Source organism: Podarcis gaigeae, assembly GCF_964106915.1.
Source record: "Podarcis gaigeae genome assembly, chromosome: 15".
NCBI classification, from domain to species: Eukaryota; Metazoa; Chordata; class Lepidosauria; order Squamata; family Lacertidae; genus Podarcis; species Podarcis gaigeae.
This window is the reverse complement of record NC_139692.1, coordinates 36,452,705-36,462,283: the sequence shown is the minus strand read 5'-3', so window position 1 is coordinate 36,462,283 and position 9,579 is coordinate 36,452,705. Positions and strand designations below refer to the sequence as shown.

Here is a 9,579-nt window from a genome sequence, read left to right as displayed (position 1 = left end):
AAGCCAAAGCGATCATTGTCCCCCTTACTTGCTTTTCAATGTGCTTTTCTCCTGGTGTACCTCAGCACAATACCTTCTTTCTTAATATCGAGGGTTGCAATGCTTAAGATATGCAAATAGGTCTCTCTCTCCCCCAGTTAATGAGCCTACTCTGCAGCAATTGAATGCAATTCAAGTATTCAAAGTGACCTTATCACGACAAGGGAGACGATTCCCCATTTCGCTTTGAAAGGCAAACCGTGAAAAGTCATTTGTGTTTTGCTGAATCTGGATTATTATTATTATTATTTTTCCTTATTATTATGTGTGTCTATAGACAGGCGAAGTCCAGGGATTATGGGGATTATGCTTTATCGGAAACCCGTAGATTCCTGAAATTTTTCAAAAGCGTTTTATATTTCAATAGAAAGGGGAGGAGGGAAGAGAGAGCATTCATTCTACTCTCCCGTGCATGTGATTAAATAACACAGTTCACACAATGCCCCACTTCCCCCTCTCCTCATTCTTAGCATTGTCTCATTAGACTGGCTTTTTTATTTTATTTTACTGCTTTTCCTATCCATCATGATTTGTGTCAGCTGAGCGGTTATGTAGATGGACAGCTTATTATCAGCTTTAAGCAAAGGAACAGAATGCAGGCCTGGCTGCAGAGCTGTGTGTGTAGGAAAGGCAATTAAAGTCAGCTCCAGAATATAAATGAGCCTTGGCCCTTTGATGGTGTACGTACAAATTAACCCCTGTTGTCGCAATATTCCATGCCACTGGAGGACAGAGAGAGAGAGAGACCCAAGCCTTAATTGTCTCCTGAATTAAGGACGGCCAGTTTCTATTGCTGTTTGGATCTACCGTATCCATTTCAGCTTCTCATTTTTGCCATCTTAAATTCCACTCTACATTTCCACACCAAATTCCTCTTGAAAAAAAATTCAACAGTTTAGGGTGAGGTTCCTATAGACATTTTCTAGTGCATTTTTGCTTAATAAACATGTATTTTGCAAGCAATTTCTCTTAATAGATATGCATTTCGTTGTATGTTCACTAACAGATGTTCACTGCTTTTAGGTTTTTTCCATTGCAATTGATTTGGAAAGTTTTAACTGTTTTAAAATGGTTTTTTGTTTGCTTCAAGCTGTGAATCGGTTTGCCGCCCTGGGTTCCTTTGAGAGAAAGGGCAGGGTATAAACTCCAATTAATAATAATAATTGGGCAATAAGATGGTGGACGTTCACCATAGCTCAGACGGTAGAGGATGAGGCTCTTAATCTCAGAGTTGTGGGTTCAAGCCCCATGTTGGGCAAAAGATTCTTATATTGCAGGGGGTTGGACTAGATGACCCTCGTGGTCCCTTCCAACTCCACCATTCTATGATTCCATCTCTAGCTATGCAAGTAATTAAACAACAGCATATATCTATATCTGTATCTATATCTGAATCTGTATGTGAATCTTTAATTATCTTTTGGGGAAAGACTATAGCTCAGTGGTAGAGCATTTCCCTTGCATTTAGAAGCATTTCCCTTGCACTGAGACCCCCAGTTTCAACTGATTGGCTGCTGCCAATCAGTTTTGACAACATGCGTCTCAATGGACCAGTGTTCTGACTCAGTATAAGGCAACTTCCTGTGTTCCTAGAACTAGGGAGCAGGGAAGGTGAATGGGGAAAGATTTGGGGAAAGGGACATAGCTTGGTGGCTGAACATCTGCTTTGCATGCAGAAGGTTCCAGCTTCAACCTTTGGCACCTCCAGGCGCGGCTGAGAGAGACCCTGCCCCAGTTTGAAACCCAGGAGAGCTGCTCCCTGTTAATGTAAACCAGCCTTTCCCAACCTTGGTTTCGCAGATATGGCTGGACTATAACTCCCCTCATTACTAGCCAGGGTGGCCAGTAGCCAGGGATGATGGGAGTTGTAGTTCAAAAACATCTGGGGTTCCAAGGTCGAGAAAGGATCATGTAGACAGTACTGAGCTAGTTGGACCAATAATCTGATTCAGCAGAAGGCAGTTTCCTATACAGTGGTACCTCGGGTTACATACACTTCAGGTTACAGACTCCGCTAACCCAGAAATAGTACCTCAGGTTAAGAACTTTGCTTCAGGATGAGAACAGAAATCGTGCTCCTGCGGCGCGGCAGCAGCAGGAGGCCCCATTAGCTAAAGTGGTGCTTCAGGTTAAGAACAGTTTCAGGCTAAGTACAGACCTCCGGAATGAATTAAGTACTTAACCCGAGGTACCACTGTACTCTCCTATCTCCCTTCTCTTTCAACAAGCTTCATTACATGGCAAACCGACCAAGGACATCAGCGTTCCAACTTCAGCGGACACAATTTAAGAAATTGACCGAAGGTACAGACATCTGGAAAAAGCAAAGCACCTGGCCAGACCTCAGATAATTTTGCAGTACTTCAGTATAACTCCCCCTACCCCCACCTGGCCTCCAAACACCTGGAAGTTCTCTATTCATGAAGCAGAAACGTTTTCCTGAGTTGGTCTTTACTGAATTTCTTTATTAGTTGCAGGTGACCAGCAGGAAAAGAAGCGTATAAGCTCTCCTGTGAGGTAATTTCCAGCTGAACCCATATCAACAGCCAAGTTGCTCTCGACTGGATTCAGCGGAGCCATTTAGTTATGTTGGCTGCATTCATCTGACTTGAATGGCAGAAACCCAGATTATGTTTTGTAAAAAAAGCACACACTCTTGGAGAAGGATCAGCAGAAAGGAAGGCATAAGGCTGGCCTGTCCCTGGAAGGGTGAGAAGGAAATGCCGAAGGGGACAAGCAAAGATCTCTCCACCTCACAAGCCTGCAGAACATCCCCTTCAGTCAATCCCATGGCAACACTCAACAAGGTTGAGCAGTACACTTCATCTCCCTTCCCTTGGACAAATGAGTGAACCTTGGCTATTTCAACTGGCTAATAGTCTTTTCCCAATAGTTTTCCCAGTGGGGGGGGGCCCACTAGGGGCGCATCAGAAGATGGCTGACAATAACATCTCTCCGACACACACGAGGTAATTTGGAGGCTGTGATGGGAGTAAATAGCCCCCCTACCCCCCCCAGAATTGTGTGGGGGGGGGCTGCCCTTGCCTGCTGTGCCCTATACCACCCCCGAATTTGTGGGGATGGGGGCACTAGGCAGAATGCCATTCTGTGGATATCGGCGCTCCTGGACGCTGCCTCTGATCTGCGCCTCTAGCTGCAAGAACTTCAAAAGAAACAATTAGGATGAAGCGAATGCACATATTTCAAGGAAGGAGGGGGAGTAAAGACTGCTAACAGAAGAGATCTCTGATAAACAAGATGAGTCGGAAGAACAAGAATTAACCAGATGAAGATACACCAAGACTCGGTATGGCAAAAGGACTGGATGGGGGAGGGGAAAAAACTTTCCTTTCTTTCCTCTATGTGATTAAACAAGAATTAACCCCCTCACAAGTCAGAAGTGTCATTTGAAGGACTTAAGCTGTGGATTTATGTCTGTGTGGAGATAAACTTTCTAACCAAAGCATGCTTTAAGAAGAGCGTGGAATGTATAAGGGCTTTGGAATGATGCAGTTAAAAATACCGTCGCCATAATGGGAAGTTCTGTCGGAGGACTTAAGTCTGGGAGGAAAAATAGAGAAATAGAGCTGTTTTTATATTGTGGGTGAAACTTCTCAGAGGGACTTAAGAACGAAAGTTCTGTGATTAATGATGGAAAGAGCGATGTTATCTATGAATGCGATAATATATGGAAACCGCCTTGATTTGAGGATTGGATGAATGGAAAAATTCACACAGGATTATTATTGGTGTTTATCAGTTTAAGGAGATTATCAGAAGAGATCATAAAGAAAAAAGAGAAAATATATGAACAAGATGAGATGTGGAAACAGCAAGATAAGACTGGATAGAATTATGAGTTTGACCAAACTGTGGGAGGCAGTGGAAGACAGAAGTGCCTGGCGTGCTCTGGTCCATGGGGTCACGAAGGGTCAGACATGACTAAACAACGACAATAGTCTTTGTAAGGTGACATGGCTAGACCTCTTCAGCACCAAATTAGGGGACAGCTCTGGCTTTCCTGGGACCTAACTTCCTCCCATATGGCGGACACTGGTTCCTGACCAGGTGATTGGTTGCCAGCCACTCTCATCATAGGGATTGCATTGTTGCACACCACCCTAATCTCCAAGCAGTGAGAGACTCCAGACTTTGTGCACTTACCCAGGGCTTGGTTTCCTTGTCTGTGGAAACTGTGGTGCCCTTAAGACATATGGTTTTATTTGCACAGATACGCAACTTGAGCATAAGGGGACACAGCATCAACACACCAACAGATGTTGGTTCTCTGTTAGTTACAGCTTTGGTTCCAGCACAGAGCAATCCATCCATCTATCTACCCTGCATCTCATTTTTATAGTCAGTTTTGGCCAGGGCTGATTTGTTGCATCTGGGAGAAAGACAGAGCCCAGGTGAACCAATATCTCGACTTTTTTGTTTTGTTTAATTTACAGGCACAATCAGTAGCAATAACCTAGCTCAGACCTAGAAGTCTGTCAAGCTGAAATACAATGCTGAAAAGCAAACCTTGATGATCTCTGGTGATTTCTTCACACCAAGAGATCTAGCTTGAAATCATTTCGTATTGTTTAGGTTAGAAGCTGCCAGGAATCAATTAAGTGAAACCAAGAAAGGCTTTTAAACCTTCCACAATGGTTTTGGTTTTTTTTAAGAACGATGACTTACATCAGCCAGCTGAAACAATGTAGACATTCACTAATTCTTTCCCAAATGGAAGGAACAATGGGCCTGTTCGCAGGATGCATTAATTAAAGCTCTGCCTGCATCTTAATGATCCTTGGGAGCATGATAAACAAGGAGAACAGGGCCCATAACAATCTCTCTTGTCTCAACATATGCAGGGCTTGTAGGATTCCGTAAATGAAGAACAACTAAACTGAAATCAGTGTACACTGTTCAATTTGAGAAGCCTCTGAGAAATTGGCTTTCACAGGATCATCAACCTTTTTAGTCCCATGGACACATGGATTGTTGAGTGATCTCCTTTGCTCACTTCTTCACTGGATCGCACGCACACGCCCACCTCCCCACAAGACAGAGAAAGTGTGCACACATCAAACCATTTGAATCCTGTGGAGTTAATCTGAGCTTCGAAAAGAACAGAGAGTTAGAAGAGGAAGTGGGTAAGAGCATCCATATCCTTTTTGAGGCAACCAGCACTCCAAACGCAGTTGCAAAATAGATTTGTGCAACGGCATTATGATCTGGGCAGTTTTAATTTAAATTTCTTTCCTAAGGATCCCTTAAAGAAATAGGAGTGCCTGATCACCTCATCTGTCCCCTGAGAAATCTCTGTGTGGGACAAGAAGCTACAGTTAGGACTGGATATGGAACAACTGATTGGTTCAAAATTGGGAAATGAGTATGACAAGGCTGTATATTGTCTCCCTGATTGTACGCAAAATTCATCATACGAAAGGCTGGGCTGGATGAATCCCAAGCCAGAATTAAGATCGCCGGAAGAAATATCAACAACCTCAGATATGCAGATGACACAACCTTGATGGCAGAAAGTGAGGAGGAATTAAAGAACCTCTTAATGAGGGTGAAAGAGGAGAGCGCAAAATATGGTCTGAAGGTCAGCATAAAAAAAAACTAAGATCATGGCCACTGGTCCCATCACCTGCTGGCAAATATAAGGGGAAGAATTGGAGGCAGTGAGAGATTTTACTTTCTTGGGCTCCATGATCACTGCAGATGGTGACAGCAGTCATGAAATTAAAAGACACCTGCTTCGTGGGAGAAAAGTAATGACAAACCTAGACAGTTGTAAAAGGTTCCCATTCTTTTCCAAAGTCACTACTGTCCTTTTCACGCAGTTTATCCGTTAACTTTGCTAACTCTGCGTAGTTCATCAGCTTTTCTTGCCATTGTTCTTTGGATGGCATTTCTCCAGTCTTCCAATTCTGTGCTATTAAAATTCTTGCTGCTGTTGTAGCATACATAAATAATTTCTGATTTTTTTAAACAAAGGTTATTTTAAACATTTTTTCCAGTTCATTGTACATCCAGCATGGGTGTCTTGGACCAAGGCAGAAACATACACAACCTGTTGCATGCAGCATTTTGGATCTGTATGGGGGTAGTGAGCCAGAGCCATTGCAACTGGCTTGGCTGACCATGCACCTGTTGGCTTATCTCATACATGTGATGATTTGTGACCACAAATAACTTGACCCCTTCCTCCATGACCAGCTCCTCCAATAAAACGTGGTAGTTTTGTGGTGCTTACATCTTCTCTTTGGGGACTAGAGTTTGATTCCAGGAAAGGAGGAATTTCATTTAGGACCATTTCTTTGAGTTGGAAACTGGGTTTGGTTTTGTGAATGGTTGATGTTCTAATTGGTGGGACTTCAGATGTTGTTCAGCTCCGGGTCCCATCTGCCCTGATCTAGCATGACCAATGGTCAGGGATGATGGGCAACATCTGTAGGGCAGAGGACCTCTTTCCTTGGTGTTTAGGAAGGAAGAGAGGAAGCTTGCCCTTGTTTGCATGCTTCTTTTTTCTCTTCTGCTTTTGCTGCTAGTTTGATGTCAAGCTAGATAGGTTTCTGATTGTTAGGCTCTTCCTATGAACCACTGAATGGATTTCTTAATGGGGATATAATGTTGATGTTATTGGCACTGGCTATAGCTAACTGACCGCATTGGTATCTTTGATGCTCATTTAAACTTTTTGATATGGCTTCGCCGAACTGTTACTTGTTAAACAGTCAATATTCTACTGTAATGGGATTATAATTTCCATTGTGTATTACAGATATTGTGCTCTGATTGTATTTACTGTCTATTATCTGAAAAGTGCTTTGAGTGCAATGCATCGTTGTGGGATGAGGGATATGCACTGCTATGGTTTTTTGGGGGTCTTTTGCACAAATCCCAAGTTTCTTATTCAAAACAGGTAGCAGAAGGGTGTGGAACAGTTCAGTACCAGCACTGTTCTTGAACCTGCTATGTCAACCCTTACCTTGCCCCTCTTTGTGGGTCAGGTGAGGCACTGGGCATGTTACAGGCATCCTAGCACTGTCATCATTTTTAACTTGCTCCCCTTGCACATTAGCTGGTTAAGCTCGGAAGCAAACAGATTGCAAACGTGAGCTTTGTAGGGCTAAACCTTGCATTACAGGGTACAATATACAATTTATCCCACGAGCAGGAGTTAACGTATGAGCAGCAGATAACATAAAAAAAGGGAAGACTTGAGACAGTAATGGGTGGAATATCAGGATATGCAGCAGATCCCCTACAATGCCATGGAGAGATGAACTGGGAAGTCCAAGGAAAAGATATAGCATATTTTTCAGTGTATAACACGCCCCCATGTATAAGACGCCCCCTATTTTGGGGGACTCCAAATTAAGAAAATGGGAGAGATTGCCCAGAATTGTTGAGCTTTTTTGGGGGGAGGATTGCCCATAGTTCTTAAGCTTTTTTGGGGGATTGTCAAAAATTGCTCACCTGCCTGACCTACGCTGCCAATCGCTGACCGACATTGCCAATCACACTCGTCGCAAAAACTATCTATTGTCTGTCTCGTCACCTGCAGAAGACACCAGTTGCACAGCCAATTGCTGCTGACAATCTCCAGCTCACGGCAGCAATCAATCCCAAGTCCTCCCATGAACTACCCGTGTATAAGACGACCCCCAATTTTTAACATAATTTTAAAGTTAAAAACCCCCCTCGTCTTATACACGGAAAAGTATGGTAAGTGATGGATACCATATGATGTGTGTATAAAAGTTGTTAAAATGGCATAAATAAAAGTTTAAAAATAAATAAACCTTGCATCACATGTCAGTGGGCTTTTTAGCACTTGGGAGGCGTGAAAAGCATATACCAGTTATCTGAATGTACAATGCAATCCTAAGCGTCTTCACTTTGGAGCTCCCTCTCCCTTGATATTAGACAAGCACCTTCACCGTACAGTTTTTGGCACCTGTTAAAAACTTTTGTTTTGTCCAAGCAAGCCTACTCAGACAAGTACATCTGATTTGTCTTTTAACATGCAGTCTTATTTTCTAATGTATTTTTTTTTAAAAAAAACTGATTTTAATTTGAATCTATTTAGGCAACCTTCTTTTTAATACAGTGGTGCCTCGCAAGACAAAATTAATTCGTTCCGCAAGTTTTTTCTTCTTGCGAGTTTTTCGTCTTGCGAAGCACGGTTTCCCATAGGAATGCATTGAAAATCAATCAATGCGTTCCGATGGAAACCGCCTTCAGACCAGGTCCGGGGACAGTCTGTCCCCCGACCTCTTCTGAAGGCTGGGGGGGGGAGGGACAAGGGCTTTTCAGAAGGCTGTTCTGAAGGCTGGCGGTGGGAAGAAAAGCCCTTCTCCCCACCTCCCGCCCCGCAAGCTCCGGGGACAGGAGGGCTTTGCTGCCGACCGCCAGCATTTTAAAAGCCCCCGGGACAGCGGAGACTTCTCCGCTGTCCCGGGGCGATTTTAAAATGCTGGCGGGCGGCAGCTAAGCCTCCGCTGTCCCGGGGCGATTTTAAAATGCTGGCGGGCGGCAGCGAACCCTTCGCTGCCGTCCCCCAGCATTTTAAAAGCCCCCGGGCCAGCGGAGACTTCTCCGCTGTCCCGGGCGATCTTAAAATGCTGACGCGCTGCGCTTCTCCGCTATCCCGGGAAGGCAGGCGGGGGGGAGCAAAGACTTTTGCCCCCCGCCGGCCTTCGGAAGAGGTCCAGGACCTCTTCGGAAGGCCGGCGGTGGGCGAAAGTCTTTGCTCCCCACGGCCAGCATTTTAAAAGCGTCCGGGATAGCGGGAAAGCGCAGCGCAATTCCCTGCTATCCTGGACCGCTTTTAAAATGCTGGCGGTGGGGAGCAAAGCCTTTCAGCCCCCGCCGGCCTTCCTGGACCTCTTCTGAAGGCCGGAGGGGGGGCGAAAGGCTTTGCTCCCCACTGCCAGCATTTAAAAGAGGTCCCCGGAGATTTCCCTATGGGCTTTCTTCTTGTGAAGCAAGCCATTAGGGAAATTCGTCTTGCGGAACGACTCAAAAACGGAAAACTCTTTCGTCTTGCGAGTTTTTCATTTTGCGAGGCGTTTGTCTTGCGGGGCACCACTGTATCTGATTTTATTGGCAATTTCATGACATTTTATGTAAGTTGCTTAAAGGTGTTTTTTATGACTGAGTGATATATAAATCCTGTTAAATAAAATAAATATTAACTCGGAGCTGGTCCAGATGACCTGCTTATTCAGCATTCAAACGGATTTCGCTTGTACAAAGATAACTTGGTGATTAGATTTTATTGAGCGTTCATCCTGAACTTTTTCTCATGGGACAGTTCCATGACAAAGAGTATTCACTAAGCGTTCATCCTGATTTGCTTATGGGATGTTTACACACCTCCCCATTAATTATTTGTCCCCCCCTTTTCAGTTCATTTCCTCGTCACTTTCAAAACCACATAAAATACTCCCTCCCCCCAAAAGTGGATTTCTTGCAGTAGGGTAACAGAGCTCTTTATTACATTTCAGTCATGCAAACCTAAAGCATTGCTATGCA

The 9,579-nt window shown here is 44.1% G+C and overlaps 1 long non-coding RNA gene across 1 annotated transcript; it reads right to left on the bottom strand.

The window, feature by feature from the left end:
• Positions 1–2,483: 2,483 nt before the first annotated feature.
• LOC310832461 lies at positions 2,484–4,074 on the bottom strand. The gene is made up of 2 exons (XR_014558313.1): positions 3,988–4,074; positions 2,484–2,907 (listed from the first exon to the last, which is right to left on the bottom strand). It is a non-coding gene; the product is annotated as an uncharacterized lncRNA (long non-coding RNA).
• Between the last annotated feature and the right edge of the window lie 5,505 nt (positions 4,075–9,579).